The following is a 24,673-nucleotide window of genomic DNA, read 5'->3' on the forward strand; positions in this document are numbered from 1 at the left end:
AAAAGGACTTTCCTCATGTGGAGGACTAGTCTCAACATACTCAGCGTGTGGAGGACTTGTAGCAACCTTTTCAGGTGTGCTCAAGTCAATGATGAGTGACTTTTTACCTTTTGTGGCCCCTACTTTATCTTGTATCCTTCTGCTCCTTCTCACGGTGGTAGTGCTCTGTTTTTCTTTTTGTACCTTTTGCTTCTGTTTTTCCACCTTTTTGGAAAGGGCAGTTTCATGGAGTTTGGCCATTCTTTGAGCTAAGGGCTGAGTGTCTTCCTCACTAGAATTCTCAGGAGTGAGGTAGGTTTCTTGGACTACAGCTTTGCCTTTATCTTTCTTTTGTTTCTTCCTTCTCTCTATTCTCTTTTGAGCAACTTCTTGGACAAGTTCTGCAAGGGTTTCTGTGATGACTCCTTGGGCTGTTTGATCAATGTTCACAGTAGGCTCAAGATCAATTTCATGTTCAGAATGGTGTACATTAGTTTCTTCTTCAATCTGTTCTTGGACAGTTTCCTCTTGGACAACAGTTTCAGGGGTAGCCTCTTTTCTTTTTCTTCTACTCTTTCTAGGCACAGAGGTTTCTCCTGCTTCTTCAAAATGGTTTCTCACAAGGAATCTCTCCCAGGTTTCTCTTTTTGATTTTAACTGTTCCTCAACTAGCATTTTAACAAGACCATGATGACATAGATGTGATTCAATATTTCTTGGATTTCTTTGGGCCATTGAACACATTTTCTTAAGACTTGAGAGTAGAAAATATGGAAGATTAATATCATCTCCTAGGAAATGCATCATGACCTTTGCATGGTAAACATATAAGACTCCAAATCTTCCCTCACAAGTGAAGAATTTTTGCACTAATAAGAGTAAAGTTGTCCATTCTTCCTTAACATACGAAACAGGAATCCCTTTTGTAAAGATGCTGGTATCCATACCTGGGTTCTTTAAGATTTGCTTCCACTGTTGATCTTGAACTGACCGGTTCTTAAACCACCTTTCTCCAGTCTGTGGGAGTGAAGTAGCTTGTGCTATGCTGCTCTCAGTGACTGTGAACTTTAAATCCCCTATCTCCACTTGATTATCTTTATCTCTGAAGGACCGTGCAAAGGCCTTCGTAACCTCTTTGTGGTAACCTCTGAACTTCTGGATGCATTGTAGCCAGTTTGCTTTTTGCAACGCTTCTTTAACCTGAGGATATCCCTCCAGAAATTTTGAACCCTCTGGTTCTGCCCTTAAGAGTTTCCCCATTGGCTCTACGGCTCTGTTCTAAAACACGGCTTCAATAGTGGCCTTAACACAGTAAATTCACGGCTCTGTTCTAGAACTTTGTGGAAAAAGGAGGTTACACAGCTTCAGCAATAGCCTTAACACAGTGAATTTACGGCCTTGACACAGTGGATTTACGGCCTTAACACAGAGGATTACGGCTCTTGACTCTTGATACAGCCGTAACAGACTTTCACTGGTGATCAGAATTAGCAGAGAGGAATAAAACAGAGTATGGTTAATGGTGGCAGCGTAGTGAGCACAGCTTGAATGGAATGAAACAGCGTGGAAATGAAACAGCGTGAATGGAATGGTATGAGCGTAGGAGGGTAGAAGGGTTATGAGATGATGAGTAGAAACGACTAGGTCCTTAGATTTCGGGCGTAGATTTACACTTGGCTGCGAGATTATGTCATAGAGAGATGTAGTACAGTAGGCTACGTCACTTAGGTACGAAAGCCTTAATGAAAGAAGCAGCCGCAGGTGAATTTCAAAATCGTGGTAATCAAGGACTGATAGATTTGGGAAATACGTGGATGTATGGTCGCATGATAGGGGAAACTGGTAATCATTGCATTTAGTGGCAAAAAACATAACCCAGAAAACTTTGCAAAATGAGATAACCGTAAGTTTAGGATTTTAAATCATACCTCATATCCGCGCTTGGATTTGCTTTTGATGATTTGCCACTAACCCTTCATTGATCTATTGCTGTTGCATGACTCTTTCCCATTTATTGTTGATGACTTCTGAACTGTAAATTTTTTTTTTTCAAACAGACTGTGTTTTTCTTATGCAGGTGCAGAGGGCTGCGGAATGGCTGAATGGCTGCAGAATTGCCAAACAGCTGCGGAAACTGCAGTGGTAACCTCCGGCTGCACAAAAACAACTTTAGCTATCTAAAAATGACTTTATTGATGGAATGGAATGTAGTGAATGGATGGATGGATGAAAAAAATGAAGTGGAGTGAAAATGAATGAAATGGTGGTAATGATGAAAATGAGATGAAATAAGGGAGATTTTTTTTGGAAAACATGAGGTGTCAGGTGACCCTGATTTTCACCTCAGGTTTTCTGCATGAGACTGCCAATCAGAGATTGGTTTTCAGGCTCATACATTTATTTTTTTTTTATTTATTTATTTTTTTTTTTTTTTTTTTTTTAAAACCAAAGATTAGGCTGATGGAGGAGAAGAATCCTTCTCCACCAACCTGATTGCAGAATCTTCTTTAAACAACTTGATAAACTCTTCTTTTGAGAATGGCTTTTGGTAGATTTTCAAGCGATGGCCATTCACAATAAGAGGAGTATGAAATTCATCAATAGTTTTCACTCGAACTGCTCCATTGCTAAAGACTTCATCAATCTCATATGGCCCAAGCCAATGAGTTTGAAACTTTCCTTTGAAGTCTTTGAACTTTGAATCAAACAATAGAGCCCAATCTCCTTTCTGAAACTTTCTTTCTTTGATATGACGATCATGCCATTTAGATCTTTGGTGCTGAACTAGATCGGTCCTTAGAATTGCATCTTGTCTTATTTCATCTAGCTCATTTAGCTGGTCCATTCTGTGTCTTTGAGCTTCTGAGAGGCTCATTCCCAATTAGACTGCCATCTTGAAGGTCTTGATTTGGAACTCAATGGGAAGCAGGACTTCCTTCCCATAAACAAGTTCATAGGGAGAATGTCCTGTTGTGTTCTTCCATGTAGTCCTATAGGCCCATAAGGCTTCAGGGAGCCTTTCCGCCCAATCTCTTCTATGAAGATGAACAGTCTTGGTGATAATGCCTTCAAGAACTTCATTGGTAGATTCCACTTGGCCATTTGACTGTGGATGGTATGGAGTAGATGTTCTGTGCTTGATCTTATATTCCTCCATCAGCTTCTCCATCAATTTAGATGTAAATTGGCTACCCTAATCTGTTACAATTTCCCTTGGGACACCAAAATGAGTGAAAATATCCTCAAAAAGAAATTGAACAACTGAATTTTCAGTGGCAGAAGGCAATGCTTTTGCTTCTACCCACTTAGTAACATAATCAGTACAAACCAGTATATACTTCTTTTGCTTTGATGGAGGATTAATTGGTCCAACGAAATCTAGAGCCCATTTCTCAAAGGGTTCGATGCATACCTGAGGTTGTAGAGGCATTTCATTTGAAGGAGTTGGTTTCCCAACTCTTTGGCAGCTGTCACACCTTTTAACATACTGCTTTGCATCTTTAAAGAGAGAAGGCCAATAATATCCTAGAGAAAGGATTTTATAGGTTGTCCTCTTGTCAGCAAAGTGGCCGCCGCATGGTTCATCATGACATGCCTTAAGGATGTCAGGGATTTCATCTTCCCGGACACACCTTCTGATTATACAATCTGGCCCTGTTTTGAACAATTCATTAGAAATCCAAGAATAATGTGCACTCTCCTGAATGATTTTCCTTTTCTCATTAGGAAATAAGTGTAGAGGAAGCTTCCCTGTAACAAGATAATTAGCCATATCTGCATACCAAGGAGTCTTGGTAGTCACTGCAAACAAGTATTCATCTGGAAACTTATCTTCTACTGGAGAATCTTCATTAGTGTTTTGGATTCTAGACAAGAAATCAGCTACTGTGTTTTGTTTTCCAGGTCTATCTAACACAGTAATGTTGAATTCTTGTAAAAGTAAAAGCCATCTTGTAACTCTACCATTAGTGACAGGTTTGTTCATTAAATATCTTATGGCAGAGTGATCAGTATGGACAAAGGTTTCATAGCCGGTTATGTAGTGTCTAAACTTGTTGATTGCATGTACCACAGCTAAGAACTCTTTTTCTGTAATAGTATAATTTAACTCAGTGGGAGTCAAATTTTTACTTGTGTAATAAATGGCATAAGGGATCAAATCCTTTTGTCCTAAAACAGCTCCTAGAGCTGTATCTGAAGCATCAGTAGAAATGTGGAAAGGGAGTTTCCAATTTGGCCCCCTTAAGATGGGTGCTTCAGATATTCTAGTCTTTAAAGCTTCAAAGGCAGATTGACACTTAGGATCCCATTTGAACTCACAATCCTTGGTAAGCAATTTGAAAAGAGGGGATGCTATCTTAGTGAAGTTTTCAATAAATCTTCTGTAATACCCAGTAAACCCAAGAAAACTCCTAACATCCTTTTGGCAATTTGGAACAGGTAACTTAGAGATGACTTCAACTTTGGATCTATCAACCTTAATCCCATCTCCTGAAATATGATGTCCTAAAACAATCCCTTCAGTAAACATCATAAAACACTTTTCATGACTTAAAGAAAGATTTGTTTCCTTACATCTTACCAGTACTTTTTCCAAATTTTCCAAAGCTTCTTCAAATGTATTACCATAAACTGTGAAATCGTCCATGTATACCTCTACACAATCATGAATCAGATCTGAAAAGATTCCTAGTACAGCCCTTTGAAATGTAGCGGGTGCATTGCACAATCCAAAAGGGAGTACTCGGTAAGCAAAAGTTCCCCAAGGACAAGTGAATGTGGTTTTGTCTTGATCTTCAGGTGCTACCTGAATTTGATTATACCCACTAAAACCATCCAAGAATGAGAAATACTTTTTACCTGCTAAAGTGTCTAGTACCTGATCAATAAAAGGTAGAGGGAAATGATCCTTTAAGGTTGCCTTGTTCAATTCTCGATAATCAATGCAAACTCTCCATTTACCATTCTTTTTGGGCACTATAACCAAGGGAGAAACCCATTGGCTATCTGAAATGGGGTAAATGAAGTTTACCTTGAGCAATTTCTGGAGTTCTTCTTTCACGATTTCCCTAAGGTTTGGATTCATCCTCCTTTGCGGTTGCCTAATAGGTCTGCTGTTTTCTTCAATATAGATGTGATGAATACAAGTCTTAGGATCGATTCCTTTCATGTCAGTGTATTCCCATGCAAAGGCAGTGGAATGTTTTTGCAACAGTTTAGTTAATTCTTCTTGTTGTGGTCTTCCCAAGTTTTTGTTAATGTTCAATGTTTTTCCTGGAAGGATTTCAACTGTAGAACTACCAAACTCTTCCATTGAGAAGAGAGACATCTGTCTAGAGGAGAGATATTCAATATCTACATCCATCTGAAAATGTGTAGAGTCATATTCTAAAGATACTTCAAAATTTTCTAATGTATTTAGAATTTGACTGTCTTCACTAATCTCAGAGATGTTTAAAACAGGTTGAATAGTATCTTCATCCTCTACCCATTCATCTTCTCCTATTTCTGTTATAGCTTTTGCTGGGGGATACAAGTTGAATTTCTTGGTGGAATTACCATCTGAGATATACATGTCCCCAGACCTACAGCTTATGAAAGCATCAGCTGTGGCCAGCCAAGGTCTTCGTAAAATAAGAGGATGTCCTCCTAGATTATTCTTGGGAGTTAAAATCATAAAATCAACTGGATATTCCCAAGAATCTAGAGAGACTGGAATATCTTCCAATACACCATCAGGTTTAATGATTGATCTATCTGCAAGCTGCAGCAAAGTAGGTGTAAAGAGAAGGTTAGGAAGCTTTAACTGATCCATGGTCTGTCTACTCATAATGTTGATCGCGGCTCCTAAGTCAATCAAAGTATTTGGGATTTCAACCCCATTAATATGAGTTTTGACAATAGGGCTACCGGGATCTACATATTTTTGCATGCTAATCTTACCCATCATTATGTCTGCAATTTTTCCAACTAGATGTATCCTTTTAGTATCTCTAGTTCTTTTTACTGTTTTCTTCAAACTCAACTCCTTTATTGTCTTCGCTAGAATGGGAATTTCCTTAATGGCTTGTAACAAGGGGATCTTGATACAGACATTCTTCAATTCATCTAGGAAACTATAGTCAGGCAACCAAATTTGCTTTTCCACTCCTTTGTCAATTTGTAACCTTTCAGGAAAAGGAGGTGTAGCTAAAGATGTAGGTTGCTCAACTATGGGAGTTGTAGAGGTTGATTCTTTTTCTTTTTCTTTTTGGATATTTTGGTTTTGAAGTGATACTTCAGAACCTTTATTGACTTTGAGAGATTCTTCCTCAGAAATGCTTGGTTGTTGAACACTTGTAGAAGGTTGATCTAGGATTCTACCTGATCTGAGTTGTACTTCATTGAGAGGAACAACCATATAGGTAGGGAATGGTTGACCTTCCATCATGTAAGCATTTTGAGGGTTCCTATTATTCGGATTTGGTAATGGCTGAGAGGGAAGTTGATTTGATTTCTGCTGGGGAGAGTTGAGAATTTTGATTTTGTGGAGGAGGTTGTTGTTGTTGAGGGTATGGCAATGATAGTTGTTGACCTTGATTTGGAAGTTGTGGAGCTTGCTGATTCTGAAATGATGGAGGATATTGATAGAATTGAGCAAGTCTCGCATAAGGATTTTGCATGTTTTGCATCCATGCTTGAAAAGCATTTTGAGGTTGAGGCCAAGGTTGTTGCCAAGGATTCCAATTTGGTTGGGATTGAGAATTCATAGAGTTGTTAAACCCTTGATTCTGTTGTCCTTGCCAAGGTCTCCTTGCAATAAAACAGAGAGATTCAAGTGTATCTGGATCCTCTTGAAAGACTGCTTTGAGGCCAAGAATTGAAGGACAATCCTTGGTCTCATGAGTTTCTGAGCAAATTACACATGTTTCTACAACGTGTGCATCTAAGGGACATTCCCTTAAAGCATGTTTCTTTCTACACTTCGGGCAAAAGATAGCCAAAGCCCCAGCTTCTGCTTTTTGTTTATTGTGAATCTTAAGGGTATCAAGTTGTTCACTAAGACTCCCTAAGATGTCAGTTTTAAATTCATCAAGCATATTGCCGATTTCAGCCCTACTTACTGATCCTGTTGCAGATTTATTTGCCCTAAGGAGAGAAGGATCTCTAGGCCCTTTTTGAGTTTTTGATTTGCCCCTTGAGAGATGGATACAAAGTTCTGCTATATCATTGAGAGAAAGTTGAGAAATATCCCCTTTCCCCATCATGTTTAAGATGTCTATCCATTCATCCCTAATGGCTTTTAATAAGAGGGCTTTTAAGGTCTCTTCATCCAAGGTACTCATTTTTGCTCTCTTCAAGTTATATTGAAATCTTTCAAGTAAATCTTCTAAGCTCTCATCTTCTCTTTGTATCATTTTAAATACCTCGTCCTTGTGATTAGTAGGCATACAATAGTCCAAATACCTATCCAAAAAGGTTTGTTTCATTTCATCCCAAGTCCTAATGGATTGAGTAAGTAACCCCATGAACCATTTCAAAGCTTGATCTTTTAATGTTGAGGGGAACAATTTGAGTTTCTGGGAGTCATCCAGGTAGTCATAAGTTCGACATACCACTTCAAACTCAAATAAGAATGTTTCAGGGTCCTCAGTCCTTAACCCATGGAAGTTAGGGAGGACAGATGGTGATATGTTTTTCATGGTGGCTCGGGAATCCTCATTAACAATGGGAAACCCAAATGAATTATCCCCATCTCTATTTCCTCCTCCAAGGGGACCTCTACCTCCTCCATTATTATTGTTATTTCCTCCTCCTCCTCTACCTCTACCTCTACCCCTACCACCTCCTTCTTCTTCTGCCATGATGATTCTCCTAGGGATTTCAAAATCTTCTGGTTCTTCTACAAAAGGTGAATGAGAAGAGATTTCTCCTTCTTCTTCAGATGATTCCAATTCCTCAATTACAATTGGTCTTCCTGTAGGGGAAAGAGAAGAGTCTCTTCCTGGTTCAAACTCAATAGAAGGTGTAGGAGAGTCAACTCTTGGCTCTTGAATTCCAGGGATTCTAGGACTAGGAGTTTCGGTTGGAGATAAGGGGGGTATCTCTTGTCTATCCCTTGAAGCAGATGGACTTGTAAAAATTGAACTTCGAGCTCTAGCTAAAAACCTTCCTCTAGAATCTCTAGCTCTATGCATGTCATTTTTTATTATTTTTTCTTCAAGTCAAGTTAATAGTTCTTTTTCTGATCTTCCAGTTCACTCTAGGTGCAAGAAGAGAGCATACTCAAGAAACTATCAAATCAATAACTTTCTCTTTTCTGATCCTCCAGATCACCTTGCAGTGCAAGAGGAGAGCATACTTTGATAGGTTATCAACTTCTTTCCTTAAAATTTTTATGTTTTTTTTCTAAGAATATGGCTACTTAATTTCACTTCCTTGGCAACGGCGCCAAAATGTTTAGTCAATTTAGTGTTCCTAAATTGATGTCATTAATTGTCAACCCGGGGCTCGTAAGCTGATGAAGTGAAGGTGTACTATATGTACTTAAGCAACCTCTTAGAGCTTTTTGTCGTTTGGGGGGTGTTGTTTGTGGTTAATTTATCTTTCTAAAATGGAGTGGTGATTTATAAACAGATGAGTGATGGTGTGTGTAAAGTGAATTCTAGATGAGTGAGAGTGTGTGATTAGTGATTTCTAACTACTTGCTGAAAAGGAAAAGCTTGAAGGAAATAAGTAACTTGAAATAACTTGAAAGCAAAGAACCACTTTCTAATGGCATTAGACACCATTCATGCTGCTGCAAATAAAAGGTAAGAAAATCACTTAAAAGACCAATGATAAAATTTATCTCTTCCTAACTCTCTGCCTCTAACACATAGTACTGTGTAAGACACGATTAAGAAGTAGCTAAAGATAAGTCTAAGAAATGATAAAAATGAGAAAAATCTGCTTTAAAGACTAGTTATGATGTTCAGCTCTCTCTAACTCTCTGCCTCTAACACATAGTACTGTGTAAGACACGATTAGAAAGTAGTTAAGGATTAGTCTAAAAAGCACCCAAAGCCAGCTGCAAGTTATTAATATTCTGATCTCTAAAAGATAGACAATTTATGATAAAGAGATCATTCATATGTTAGCAAACCACTTTGAGAAATAAAACTAAAAATCAGCTATGAAAATAAAGTAAAGGCAGCAACTTGAATCTGTCAACTGAAACTACCACTAGATATTTAAGCAAATACACAAACACAAAATCAATCCCGGGCTTAAAAACCTGCAAAAGAACAATGCTGATCAGCTAAAAAGAAAGGCTGGAAATGAAATAACAAGAAAGTAAATTACGCTGTACATGTTTCAACTAAGAGAAATGCTGAATAGAAATAAGGAAATGCTGCATATAAAATACATAAAATACTTTACAAGGTTAACATGAACAGGGGCCCTCCATTCATATCATGCAAAAGAGACTCAAGGAATTGGAAACTTCAAAACAGCACTGTTTCTATTACTCCATGTGCAGAAAAATACAGTCCAGAGTGCTAGAACAGCACTATAAAAACAGAGTCTTCGAATGCTCTAAATTAACAACAAGTTTATAAAATGCAGCCACTAAAAAGTAACCTTCAGCGTATGCAAACGCTAGTTTTATAGGCATCTGAAAGACGGCCTAATGCGTACAGCTAAAACTGGAAAACTAACTAACTGTCATGCGTAATTAAGGATCAAAACACGTCATAAGTCTGCGTGGATGAGCTGGAGGTTCTGGTCGTTATGGGCATTGAATCCAGAGTTGGATTATGTCCCCCACGGCCTACATAAGACGGACAAGTCACCATTTGAACTGACGTGACCCAACAGCTTACATATCACCGTTAAGCTGCCTTTATTGACCGTAATTTGACCCTCGTTGACCGGAGGTACAGATGACGTGGATGGATGAAAAGATAGCACAGGAACCTCGAGCACCTTGATTCCTAAGTGCCCATGTGGCTCATTTGGCAAAATGACACGTGGAACCTTGAGATTAACAAAAAGGCTGCGGGATCATCAGATGGCTGCGGAATCAGCAGATGGCTGCGGAATCAGCAGATGGCTGCGGAATGCCTGTAAGTATGTTAAAATCTAAACAAAACAGTCACACATTAGCAAAATCCCTAAATCATGCTTAATGCCATCATATGTAATGATCTGGGTGAGTTTATGCAGCAAAATAGAGCAAAAAGGAGAGATGAGTGAGGGAAAACTGTAGGAAATGATGGATAACCAAGTGTAAAGTGGAGACTCTACATATAGCGAGGGGTTGCCTTCTAGGGAAAAAACCCTAAATTAAACATAACTTCTACCATTATATCTCCGCCTAATGAATAGCCCAGATTGACTACGAAATTACAACATTTTACAAGGCAATTTTACATCTATTCTTAGCTTCGGGGGCGCTGCCCCCAATCCCAAAGGTCGCAGCCCCCCTTAGACCCCCCCTGTAGCGAATATTTTACGAGCGGCATTGCCACCCCCATTACGAATTGGGGTCCAATGCAACGATACCTTTGAATACAGAAGATAATCAAGCTCCACACCCAACAATCTCCCACTTGGAGACTGATTATAGCAACTCCACCGCTGCTTCATTTGTTGGACAATGACTCCACTTTAGACCTGGCTGTTTCTCATCTTCTTCATCATACTTGAAGACCAATTGAAACTGACCAAATTCTCAGTTTCTCCCTGGTTACAACTTTTGTTAACATATCTACAAGATTCTTGCTAGTGTGTATGTTTTCCAGCTTCAACTGTCCATCTTCCAACGTTGACCGTATGAAATGGTCCTTGAGCTATATATGTTTAGTCTTGGAATGAAATGCAGTGCTCTTTGCAAGATGTATGGCACTCTATCTGTCACTATATAAATTGCCCAACTCCTGCTTCTTACCCAATTCATCCAAAAACCTTTGTAACCAAATCATTTCTTTACTAGCCTCTGTAGCAGCAACATACCATGCTTCTGTTGTTGAGAGTGCAACAACAGTTTGCAGTTTTGAGACCGAACTGACAATTGTTCCACCTATAGTAAGCACATACCCTGTTGCGCTTCTCCTGTTATCTCTATCACCCGCCATATCTACATCAACATATCCCTGTAGAACAATGTTTGAACCACCAAAGCATAATGCTTGATTTGTGGTACCTCTCAAATACCTGAGAATCCACTTCACCACCATCCAATGTTTTTTTCCTAGATTGTTCATGTACCTGCTTACAACTCCCACTGCATATGCAATATCAGGCCTTGTGTAGACCATTGCATACGTTAAGCTTCCAACTGCTGTTGCATATGGAACTTGAGACATATGAGCCATTTCTTCCTGAGTCTTGGGACACTCCTCCTTACTTAATTTGAAATGGCTAGCCAAAGGTATACTAACTGGTTTTTCATTCTGCATATTAAACCTTTTCAACACCTTTTCTATGTACTCACTTTAAGACAATGTTAATTTGCGATTCTTCCTGTCTCTAGTTATTCTCATACCAAGGATTTGTTTTGCAGCACCCAAATCCTTCATTGCAAATGAGTTTGCCAATTTTATTTTGAGCACATTTATTTCCTGCATGTTAGAGCCCACAACAAGCATGTCATCTACATACAATAACAATATAATATAGCTTCCATCATTTTGCCTTTTGAGATAAACACAATGATCAGAGTGACATCTAGTATAACCTTGTTCAGACATAAACCTATCAAATTTTAGATACCAGTGCCTTGGAAACTGTTTTAAGCCATACAAGCTCTTCTTCAACCTGCACACTAGTTTCTCCTTCCCTTTTACCTCATATCCTTGTGGCTGCTGCATATATATCTCTTCCTCCAAATACCCATGGAGAAAGGTTGTCTTTACATCTAACTACTCAAGATGCAAATCTTCAGCTGCTACTAGACTTAAAATAGTTTTTATCGAAGTCATTTTAACAACAGGAGAAAATATCTCATCAAAGTCTATACCCTTTTTCTGTGCAAACCCTTTCACCACAAGTCTAGCTTTATACCATTTTCTACCTCCATCTTCTTCCTTCAACTTGTAAACCCATTTATTCTGCAACGTTGTTTTACCTGCAGGCAACCTAAGTCCCAAGTCTAGTTATGTGCTAAGGAGTCCATCTCTTCTTTCATGGCTTGCTCCCACTTCTTCCTGGTTTCTACCTGCACTGCTTCTTCATAAAATTTTGGTTCACCAGAATTAGTCAACAATACATAATATAATGAAGGGGTGTATCGTTCAGGGGGTCTACTTATCCTGGTAGATCTTCTAACACCACTTTCAGGTGTTTGAGGTGCTTGTTGTTGTTGTGGTTGTTGATCATTATGATTTTCAGGCACCATCACTTTTCTTGTGATCTCGTCAAGCATTGTGTATTCTCTGTCTTCTTTTTCCTGTTTCTTTTCCTGCAGCTAATCCTTATACAAAACCTTTTCATTGAATATGACATCTGTACTCCTAATGATTTTATGTTTTTCATAATCATAAAAGCGATAACCAAAATCATTAACACCATATCCAATAAAGGTACATTTCTTTGATTTTGCCTCAAGCTTTGTTCTATTTTCTTTATTAATGTGGACAAAGGCTTCACAACCAAAAGTCTTTAAAAGGAGTAGTTTACCTTTTTACCTGTCCATGCCTCCTTTGGAATACCACCATCCAAGGATCTTGAAGGCCCTCTGTTTATTAGATAAACAATAGTATCTACAGCATCTGCCCAAAATTGTAAAGGAAATCCTGCATGCAATCTCATGCACCTTGTGTTAGCGTTTGAAATTTCACCTCAGGCTGAGAAGGCAAATCTCAAAGCTACATCAAACCATTTCACCTCGTAGCTAGCCCTACGGGGTATGAGAAGGCTCTCTCCGGTCAAACTCGGTGGATTTTTCAATAGGATGAGCTGACCAATCAGAAACACTGATATTAGGCTAGTAACCTGATAAGGAGGGTTGATTTAGGGGTTTTTGGGGTTTTTTGGTGGCAAATTGAGGATCTGCAATTTTAGGGTGCGGGGATTTGACACAGTTTCTGCAGGTGGGTCTTTGGGGCAAGGTAGGAGTTTGTGCTAATGCCTTTAGCTGAGATGGATGATCAAGGAAGAAAAAAGAGAAGCTAAAGAGGGCAAACAATGACTTTGAATCCTCTCTAGACAGTGGAAAACATAAACATTAAACAAATTTGAAAGCTGAGCATGGCAAGCATGAATTCAAACTTTATCACTTCATTTGTTTAATAAGCTACAGTAAAGAAAGAGATGGAACACATAAACACACTTACAATTACAATAAGAGAACACACCATCAACACAAGAGTCCACAAGAATCCCAATGATGTCTGCAAAACCCTGGTCTTCCTTTTCCTCAAATTGCAGAGACACAAGTAAAATATACAATAGGAGCTTCTCCTCAAGAGTCCAACCATGAAAATGAGCAAGAGAAGGCATAATATAGATGATCTAACTCCTTTCCCCACCTCTAGGGGTCGAGCTCAGCTTCCTAGGAGCTGTTTCAACTAATTCTAAACTGAGCACTAGATAATAGGCAGTCAAAACAACTTGCCTCTAAAACTTAGGAAACCTATCCATGCATTAAATATTTACCATTTACATCAAAGAATCTTCTAGAAGTGTTCAAGGAGAGTAAAAGTATCTAAGTGCCATGAAAATTACACAAAAATCCATCATTTACATGCCTCAAAAGTCAACCAAGATGAAAACAGTGTTTTGCTGGCGAACTGGTCAAAACAGGCAAATTTCCCTGACAGGTCGCGCACATCACTCTGACTGGTCGCGTACATCCACAGCTCTGTTTGAGGGCCTTCCTAGTGTCCAAATCAGGTGCAAGATAGCTCGTTGGAAAGGTCTGCGAGTCTACTTTCCAACCCCACTGGAATTTCTGAATTTGGAGTTGATTTGACCCCTCAAAAGTCATTTCTCCCAAGACAGCTTTCTGCAACTCAAAATAGGGGCAGAAAGTCAAAAATTGCATGTATTTTGAGCTTTTGGAAGCCCAAATCTCCATAAAATCTGAAACCCATCCATAGGCAAGTGTATTTTTGCATGAAAATTCCAAAAATGCAAAGTTTTCCCCATTCTGAGTTGCCCCCATGTATGGTCGCGCGCGGGGTGAGACCAGTCAAATGGCTAAAACCTGTAAAATTCCCAAAAATGCCAAAAATGCTTCAAAACTCTCAAAATTTCTTGAGTTTGCTGCTAGGAGGATGCTAATGAGTATCATGGTGAGTGAGAGAGGCCTCAGCCAAGATACGGAGCGGGTTGGTCTTCTTCTTCCTCTTACGGGCCTCGGACAACCTCCTTTGGAACATCTTCATTTTTGCCTTGCAAACATGCATCCTCGCCCAATAGTGATTCTTCATGTTCCGTAGCAACCTCTTGTCCTTGTTTGCCTTCTCTAACAGCCTCTGCAAGTGTGCATTCACACGGATAAACATGGATTCCCTCTCCTTGGGCAGCAAGTCACCGGGCCTCCTACGGTTGATGACTCGGTCACTTCGAATCCTCCACAGCTCATCCAACTCTTTCTCATCCTCAAGTTGCTTGTTGCGCTGCTCAAGATAGTTTATTGTCCCTTGGGCCATGTCAAGCTTCTGCTGTAACAAGCGGTTTTCCGCCTCTCTCTGTCGGATGATCTCATGCAAATCTGAAGTGGGGGAGCGAGCATCAAGATCAATGCTGTCAACCTGTGTGTCACCGGCTCTCTCCTCCTCTGTCATGGGCTGTTTGCCCTCCCGTACTGCTGATGGAGAACGCGAGGCCCCTTCACCTGGTGTGGAGATAACACTCGCTGACTTGTAGATGATGATGGCGAGACCCCTTCCACCTACTGTGGAGAAAGTACTCGTCGAGCTGCTGCAAACAAGGTCCTGTGACCCCTCTGGTAGGTGACCTGAGGTGAGGAAGCAACCTGTCTCGGAACAATGATCTCGGGCTGGTGAGATGGACCTCCCTCCTCATAAATGACCTCTCGCTCTGGGTGTGGCTGTGATGGCACTGTAAAGAACTCATGAGAAATGAAGTCTGCCCATGGAATGCCCTGCTGACTCAACTGATGGGAAACAATGAGCTGGATGAGACCATGATGGCACAAACTCCTATACTGCTGAGCTGGGGACCGCCTCTAAAACACGGACACCATCCTCTGAATGTCCTGGAAGAAGAAAACCGGGATGTTCATCATCCTCACTCGGGTAAAGTGCATCAACAGGCGAATGTGATAAGAGAAGACCTGTGAAAATCTCCCCTCACATGTGAATTAATGCATGATAAGCCGCATGATCGGAGCATACTCCCCCGGAGGAATCTGAAAGGAAAGACCCCCGACAAGTGGCTCATGAATGCTGGTCTGACATATGGCTCAAAATAAACATAATCCAGCATTTTGCGCTTGGGCCACACTTCACCCACATCTGGTATCCCGGTAGCCTCTGAAATCACCTCCGGAGATAGCACAAAATTCACCCCTGCAAGAGTGACCTGCCCATCATGAAGGTGCAAAACAAATAAGCGGGCCAACTCCCTGTGATGCTGGATCTGAGCAAGCCTCTCACAAAACTGCAAACATGACATGTATCGGAAACAATTCACTGCCAAAGGGCAGGCCTGTAATTCTGCTAAAGATGTGGGCTCTTCTCTCTTATGATGACCACCTTTGCCACCCCTATGAGGCCTCTGTTGTACCTCAACCTCTGTGGAAGAAGACCGGTCATCACCTTGCTCATAGGTTTCAGTGGTTGACATGGTGCTTTTGAGCAAAGTGGAGAAAATAGACAAAGTTAACTGCTGCCCTGTCTGCAAAAATGCTGAGAAGTATGCTGTTTTAAAGGGGGGAAAATCATGAAGGAAATGTTAGGGGAGGGACTTTTTTTTTAAAATAGGGAATGGAAAATATGTAAAAACAGGGAATTTTCAAGGGACAATTCACAAAATGTTAAGCATATAATCTCATCTACATCATCGGGAAATCATTTGCAAAGAAATATTTTTATTAGGGATAACATGTATGAGAATAACAAAGGGAAAGGACATGCATTTCAACAGGGTATGGGACAGCATTGTTCATTTGATTTTTTGTCTTCTAATGTACATCATAAGGTAAACTCTGTTTTCAAAGGATTCATGTACATTTAGTCATAGAGGAACAAGGCTTCTTTTACATTTGGTCATAAGGGAAAAGGAATTTTATTTAAACGGGGATATTAGGGATAAAAGGGAAAACAGGACTTTGTCTTTTGGGAGACACAGCAACATTCCTTTGTAAACAATATTCAGAGCAGTATGTCTTTTTATAAATATATGCAGCTGCATTTCTTTGTTTTTGTTTTGAATATACACAGCCATCTTTTCTCTGTTTTTCTTTTTTTTTTTTTTCTTTTTTTTTTTTTTTTTTTATTTTTTACCATTATATTGCTCTTTTCTTTTTACACAACATTTTTTAATCCTTGCTGTGTTTATTTTTTGTTCTTGCTGTGTGGAGGGCATTAGGGTTTTGGGAATGTATTTGAGAAGGGGATAGGGTTAGAAATTGGGAGATAGGAGATTTAATACTCTTTTGCAAATGAGATAAGATAGAGACATATCATAACAATTGTGAATTTAATGGGAAACAATGGAGGGAATAAATGGAGTTTAAAACCTTGAAAAAACACCAACCCTAGCACTATGCCTACATTGACAAGCAATAACTAAAATCCATTTCTCTTTACCTCCTTGGTAGCAAATATATACGAACACAAGCCCATCATTCATATTTCAAGCATCCAACAGGTTAATAGACCCTACCTCGATCAATTTAGCAAACAAGAGGGCGATTTGAGAAAATTTGGAGTGGTTCTGTGAGTGACAGGCTGAGTGGTCGCGCACAGGCTTTGACAGGTCGCGCACAACCTGACTGGTCGCGCCCGTTGAGTTTTTGCACTGCGGAGGGGCGCCTGATTGGTCGCGCACTGCCCAACAGGTCGCGCACGCCCTCTGACAAGTCGCGCACCTGAAAATGGTTCAAATTTGTTGCCCTTTGCCTCCTTTCGCCTTCTTCGCCCTCTCACTCTTCTTTGCAAGCTCTTAGATGCACAATGAGGGTGTTCTAGAGGGAATTTGACTCTTTATAAGCCTAATTTGAAAAAATTTACTTACCAAACCCACTTTCTAATGTTTTATTTTGGCACTTTCTTTTAACACTGTTTTGAGTTTACTTTTGTCATGAATTTGACTTTTTGAGTGCTTTAACTCCGTTCTTTTTGCAGGTAGACCATCTGATGGACTCTGGCGAGGAGACCAGGGTTATTGCCAGCATTGTGAAGAATTTTTTGAAATTTCCTTATTTTTTACAAAATTGACATGACCTTGGCTTTAAAAACAGGGTTTTTAAATCCAAGGTATAAATGAGCTGTACCTGATGAAAATATCAATGAAACATATTTACATACCTCCTTCCGGCTTGCTGGGGACCCATGGACCTCTGACTCATGATCTTGCAATGACATTTGACTAAAACCCTAGACCTAAGACTTTGGACTTCAAGACAAAACAAAACAAGCGTGACACAAGTTCATTAACTGATATGACCTGATCCAGCAAAGCCAAGAAGGGAACAAGGACCAGCTCCTCCATCAGTTTTATAGCATGCCTAATGGAATGCAAAACTGACATCGATGAGACACCTACCTATGCATAATGCAAAGAGCTTTTGATCACCGATGGAGGGCATCATGACCGACACTAACACCTTGCACGCTCCATGATTGTCATGTTCATCCTTTCTGACACACCATTTTCTTGTGGTGTTCTTCTAACTGTCTTCTCTCTACGGATTCCATTCTTTGAACATTACCTATCAAACTCTTTGCTGCAATATTCACCTCCATTGTCTGATCTGAGACACTTCAACCTTTTTCCTGTCTCATTTTCAACCAAAGCTTTCCATTTCTTGAAAGTATCAAATACATCAGATTTATTTCGAATACAATAAATCCAGGTTTTTCTGATTGCATCATCAATAAAAGTAACATAATAACGAGAGCCACCAAGAGATGATACCTGAGCAGGTCCCCATATATCTGTATGCACAATCTCTAATTTTTCGCTCTTCTTTTCTTTCCCAACTCTAAGGAATCTGACTCTCTTCTGTTTTCCATAAACACAATTCTCACAGAATTTTAAATCAACATGTTTCAAACCTGGCAACAAATTTCTTGAGTGAAGAATCTGCATCCCCTTCTCACTCATGTTCCTGAGCCTATGATGCCACAATGTCGTATCTTCTCATGTGGAGGTTAAAGCATTAACAGAATTAGAAATACCATTGCATAAATACAATGTACCAACCTTTCCTCCTTTCGCTATTCCCGGGGATCCTTTAGTGACCTTCCAGGTTTTATCTGTGAAAGTAGTTACGCAACCTTCACCTCCTAACTGCCTTGTTGAAATCATATTTTTCTTCAAATCTGGAATATGCCTTACCTCCTTCAATAGCCACTAATTTACATTTTGTTGTTTTATGAAAACTATACCCATTCCAATGATTTTACAGGGTTTATCATCACCCAATCGAACTTCTCCAAAATCTCCTTGAACATAATCATAAAAATATTTCCTATCAGGTGTGGCATGGAATGAGGCCCCTGAATCTACCACCCAGGCATCAATAATATTTTCTAATGAAAGAATCAAAGCATCTTGCAACACATCACCTGTTACATTCGCTTCATGATTACTTTCTTGCCGCGTGTCTCCTTCTTTTCCCTTTTGAGACTTGCAGTCTTTCTTTAGGTGTCCTTTCTTCCTGCATTTCCAGCACACTATCCCCGATTTGGACTTGGATCTGCCTTTTCTTGATTTACTACGATATCTAGGGCTCTTTCCTCTTTCCATTTTTCTTCCCCTAGTCTCTGCAGTCAAAGCATTACCTGATGTCTCACCGGAGCTTTTCTGTCGCATTTCCTCGCTAAGGATTGCACCAGCAACATCATCAAACTTTAAAGTACTAGATCCAGAGACAAAGTTACTAATAGCCATAACTAAACCATTCCAACTTTATAGCAATGAGCACAGAAATAACAGAGCCTAACTTCATCATCAAAAGTTACCCCTACAGAACTTAACTGACTGGTAACTCTATTAAACTCATTTAAATGATCAGCAACAAATCCACCTTCTGACATCTTCATATTAAATAAACGCTTCATAAGAAATACCTTATTTGAGGCCGAGGGTTTTTCATATAGTTTTGCCAATGTCAACATTAAACCCTCTATTATCGTTTCCTTTGAAATATTAAATGCTACTGATGCTGCTAGGCACAGTCGTATTGTTCCAAGTGCTTTTCTATCGAGAATATCCCATTCTGTGTCTGTCATACTCATCAGCTTCTTTGTCTTTCCGCTCAATGGTTGGTACAAATCTCTCTGGTACAAATAATCTTCCATCTGCATCTTCCACAGCTGGTAGTTTTGGCCATTAGGATTTTCGACCCTAAACCTACCATCTTCTACCATTGCTCCCACTCGAACCAGGAACCCTTCTCTCCTGCAAGTTTATCAGCCAAAAAAGACCTTCGGCTCTGATACCAGTTGTTAGAAAATTATATATTACAGAGCAATGAAACACATAAAATATTGTAGAAATATAAACACAAAAAACGCATAAAACAAGAGAGACACGGATATACGTGGTTCACCCAGTTTGGGCTACATCCATGGAGAAACAACCAGTCCTTCTTTTTATATTATCCAGCAAACTGAAGAGATACAACCTACAGCAGATTCATTGTAATTCCCTCTTCGCTTTCAATCTCCTCTCTCTTCCTCACTCAAAATACAAATGTCCTAGACGCAATACAATTTCCCTCATATATAGCGAGGGGTTGCCTTCTAGGGAAAAAACCCTAAATTAAACACAACTTCTACTGTCAGATCTCTGCCTAATGAACGGCCCAGATTGACTACGAAATTACAACATTTTATAAGGCAATTTTACACCTATTCTTAGCTTCGGAGGCACTGCCCCCGATCCCCCCTGCTGGGGGGGCTCCCAAAGGTTGCAGCCACGCCCCCCCTGGACCCCCCCTGCAACGAATATTTTACGGGCGGCATTGCCACCCTATTATGAACTGGGGTCCAATGTGGCGATACCTTTGAATACAGAAGATAATCAAGCTCCACAACCAACATTATCTGCTAAAAACCTTTGTTAAGTGCTAAACCTCTATAAAGCGTGTTTTACATTGAAAAGTACGTGGGCAGTCTCAGCCAGACAGATCCGAAGAATTTATATAAAATGAGCTAAAACCTTTTGAGTTTTCGAAGGAAGGCAGTAAATGGTATTTCAGGTAGGCTCCAGACAGTAAATGGTATTGGAAGGGTTGAACCCGATTCCATACATGCAGGAGAGAGAAAACCGCTTTTTCGGGCGGGTAATCTCCATGCAAGTGGGCCACCCGAAATGGCTGACAACCATTCGATTGTAGATCGCAGATCAACAGTGGAGATTGAGCAGACTACTTGATGTTTTGGGTTTAGTGCAAACCATCGGATTAAAAGGCAAATCGACGGACCAAATTAAGTCACATTGCAATGAACCAAGGGAGAAGAACCGAGACCCATAGCTTAAAGACTTGCGACGAGCGCTTCCATCATAGCCGTCGGATGGATAAAAGGGATCAACGGTTGTGATTGGATCGGCAACCGTTGAATCCCCAATACAAAGGGCTAATGCACATGTGATTGCGATATGCGATGAAGAGCGTGGACCTGATAAGTTTATGAGCGCGATTTCATATAATTTTGAAATCCGGAATTTTCGGATTTTTAGTGTATTCCTGTATATTGATGTTTTTTGCCATTTCTTGGGTTTTAAGCATTCCACCCATGCGATTGTGATTTGCGATGACAGGACGGACCCGAGAGGGATATAGATGCGATTGAAGGCCATTTGAAGTCTGGGCTTAAGGCCCATGATGGGTTTTTATGTGTATTCCTTTGTATTTCCATTCCAAATGAAGAATGGGTTATTTTGTGGATTTCATTATGGAAAGAGGCCGCCGTTCATTTCCATTTGAAAATGGCCATCACACTTGTGCCACGCTATGAGTGGGTATTTCTGTAACAGGGATGTATTACAAAGCCCGCAGAGCTGAAGAGCCAGAAAGGGATGATTCCTCGTGATTGGGGACAGAGGAACGGATGAAAGTTGCAGAGTCGAAGGATTCCACAAAAGCCAGAGAGCACAATTGACAAGGCTGCTGAAAGTTGTTGAGATTCGCTTGGAGGTCGAGCGAACCACTGATAACACAGAGAAGCATATTTATGCTCAGGAGAAGCGTAGAGAAGCCCAAGAGTCTCAAAGATGCTTGAATGTTGAGTGTAAGCCCAGAGGAGGCAGTCTGTAGAGTCAAGGTGACTCAGAAGCAGAGGGTCGCTTGGAGGTCAAGCGAAACCAGAGGCTTGCAAGAGCCAGCTAGAGTGAGAGCCGAGAGCCAGAGCTAGAGCCGAGAGCCAGCGCCAGAGCCAGAGCCGAGAGCTAGAGCTAGAGCTAGAGCCAGAGCCGAGAGCCAGAGCCAGAGCTAGAGCTAGAGCCAGAGCCAAAAGCCAGAGCCAGAGCCGAGAGGCAAAGCCAACGCTAGAGACGAGAGTCAAAGCCAAGAGCCGAGAGCTAGAGAGCCAAATATCCAGGGATAAAGATGGCATTCTAAGCCCATTGGTTCATCTATAAACCAATGGAGTTAAGTGTAGCACTTGTAAAAGAATTGAAGCCATAATCCCAAAGAGCCTAATCGAGTTGATTAGAGCTCAAGGAGACGTAGCCCAAGAGGTTTGGGTGAACTCCATATTATATTGTTGTCTCATGTGTTTGCTTATTTTTTGCATTATATTTACTGTTATATATGTTTTATATCAGTTCAAGCAAATAAACTTAAAGCACTTAACAATTAAAGTACAAACACAAGCACACACCTATTTCAAGTTATTTATTCTGCAAATTGTCAAGCATAAGCTAGATCTTGGAATTTGTTTAAGCTTTGTAGTGGGAGAGGTTCTTGTAAGCTGACAAGAAGACTTTAGTGCCCCATTTTCATATCACTTGGTGAGACAGTGGGGGCCGTGAATGAATTCAATTGCGATAACAAACAGGAGTCTAAACAAATTAATTGAAACAACAGTAACTACTAGATCTTCTCATGGTATCTTAAGTGTAAAGACAAGTTATCAAAACAACAAAATGATATTTTAAGTAGTCAAACTGAACAAGAGGCACTGTTGGGAAATGCATAACAAAACCAATTAAATCATTTAAAGAAAATTTCCTGAAGGTAGTTGGAATGTGGATAACTTGAATATCCTTCAATTGGAAAGAGCTGTCAAATCCTTTGAATCCACAGACTCTACTATCCCAGAAACTACTTGCTCCTCTTGTCTTGTCAACCCAAAGCTTGGTCAGATTGAAAATTTTTGTGACACACAGGACATTTGTGCACCCTAACTTCTTAATCTTAGGGCAGAAAATCTGCATTTAAGTATCAATAGAAGGCCTATAGAAAGAGAAATGCACTGCTTCTTTTTAACCCTCAACGTTCTGGTTGTTAGTGTTTAGTATGGAGTCAGATTTGAACTTTTGGTGGAGGTTTGCTATTAGAAATATTAGATAAGCATTCCACTCTTTGACAAAGACTTTGTGAAGCTTAACGTAGAGAGTTCCTGAATTTGCAGAGAGAAATAGGTTCTTCAAATCCATGCCCTACCTAAAGATTTGCATGACCCTGGAAATCTGATATCTGAGTCATTACCTTGCATGAGTAGTTGCCATTTACCATTTCCAGGGTTTCTATCAACCAACCAGCTGTACATATAGATCGGGTTGGAGACGAAATTTTGTAAGGCAACAAAGAAATGCATTCAGGGTACCGAGGCCTTTTGGTGTATATTACACAGGAGTTGACTAGTGTTGGTTGAATATTTCCAGAGAGATGTCCAGTGTGCATGCTTGTAATAAGATGTAGTTATAGGGTGATTGTGTTTGCTAAATGACCCACACATCCTATGTTGTCCTCTGTGAGAGGGCTACTGCCTTTAATTTATTTTCTATTATTGAACCTTGATTGTATAACCTAACATTTAACCGTCATTTACTGTCATGGTATTTTAAGTGTAAAGACAAGTTATCAAAACAACAATCACTGGTAATTTTGAAGACATACAACAAAATGATTCTATATATTTGATTTTTCAAGGATACTAACATACATGTTAATAATTTGCTATAATAAAGTAGAAGTATTTTTGCCTTGTATGAAAGCATAATTTACAAATATTATTATCTAAATTCATGCAATTATTCTACAAGTTGTTGCATCTATGGCAAGAGTTAGTTATGTTGCTCGTACAAGGAGAAGTGGTAGGAGAGTGACAAGGGGTGCGCAGCTGCGATGCCCATCGTCAGATGAGGATAAGACAGAGGATGTCAATGTCAACAATGCCACAAGGAACATTGTTGAGGATGACCATGCGACTGAAGCTAATGTTCTCATAGCATCACTCACAGAACCACCATCAACAACAGTCCAAGGGGAAAGTTCAACTAAAAAGATCAGCGCTATAAGAGGATGGAAAAAAGAAGAAATGTTAGTTGCAATTGACAACATAGAGTTTAATGGATACTCAGTTCGGGCATCTGCAAAAAAACATGGTATTCCTCCCTCATCAATACATTATTGGATAAATGGACTGACTCATACAAAACGTAGAGGGCCTCTTACAGTTATGACTGAGGAGGAGGAGGCCGAGGTGGTTGAGAGGTGTAAAGAGATGGCCCAGTTGGGACATGGGCTAGAGTTGATACAACTCAAATCCATAGTTGCTCAAATCTATCAAGGGAGGCCAAACCCATTCAAATATGGGTTTCCTGGTAAATCATGGTGGTTTGGGTTTAAAAAAAGGGATCCAGACCTTGTATTGTGTACTGCTGAGGGCCTTGACAGAGACAGAGCATTAAATTTGCGCCCTACAGTTGTGAAGAATCTCTATGACACACTTTATAGTGCTTATGATAAACATTCTTATGGAGCAGACCATATATGGAACTGTGATGAAACAGGTTTACAGGCAGGGAGGAATTGTGGCATGCGGGTAATTGCCAAGAGAGAAAGCCTAAATGTGCCAAAGATTTTGCCTAAGAGTCGGGAGTGGATAACTATTTTATGTTGTGTCAATGCAATTGGTACTTGGATTTTATCTATTCAAAGGTAAAAATCAACTGAAAAACTATATACAGAACTGTGAACCAGGTGCATGCATGGTTTCACATCCCCATGCATGGATGACTAAAGAACTGTTTTTAAGTTGGCTTTTTCACTTTGTTGCATCGGTACTAGGTGGCGTCTCACTTAATAACAGACACCTATTGATATTAGATGGCCATGGGAGCCACATGGTTGTACAAACAATTGAGGAAGCAAACAATTTAGGCATCGACTTGTTGACATTGCCCGCTCATACCACTCACAAACTGCAACCCCTTGATGTTAGTGTGTTTGGCCCTTTCAAGAACTATTTCAGGTCGGAGCATGCTGCATGGATGGCAAAGAATCTAGGGGTTGAGGTGAAAAGGTTTGAGCTAGCAGAGCTTGCAAGTAAAGCTTTAAAAGGGCTCTAACACCATCAAATAT

The sequence above is a fragment of the Pinus tabuliformis genome, chromosome 5_1 (genome assembly GCF_031772625.1).
Source record: "Pinus tabuliformis cultivar Carrire ecotype Pingquan chromosome 5_1, CPIR1, whole genome shotgun sequence".
In the NCBI taxonomy this organism is placed as follows: Eukaryota; Viridiplantae; Streptophyta; class Pinopsida; order Pinales; family Pinaceae; genus Pinus; species Pinus tabuliformis.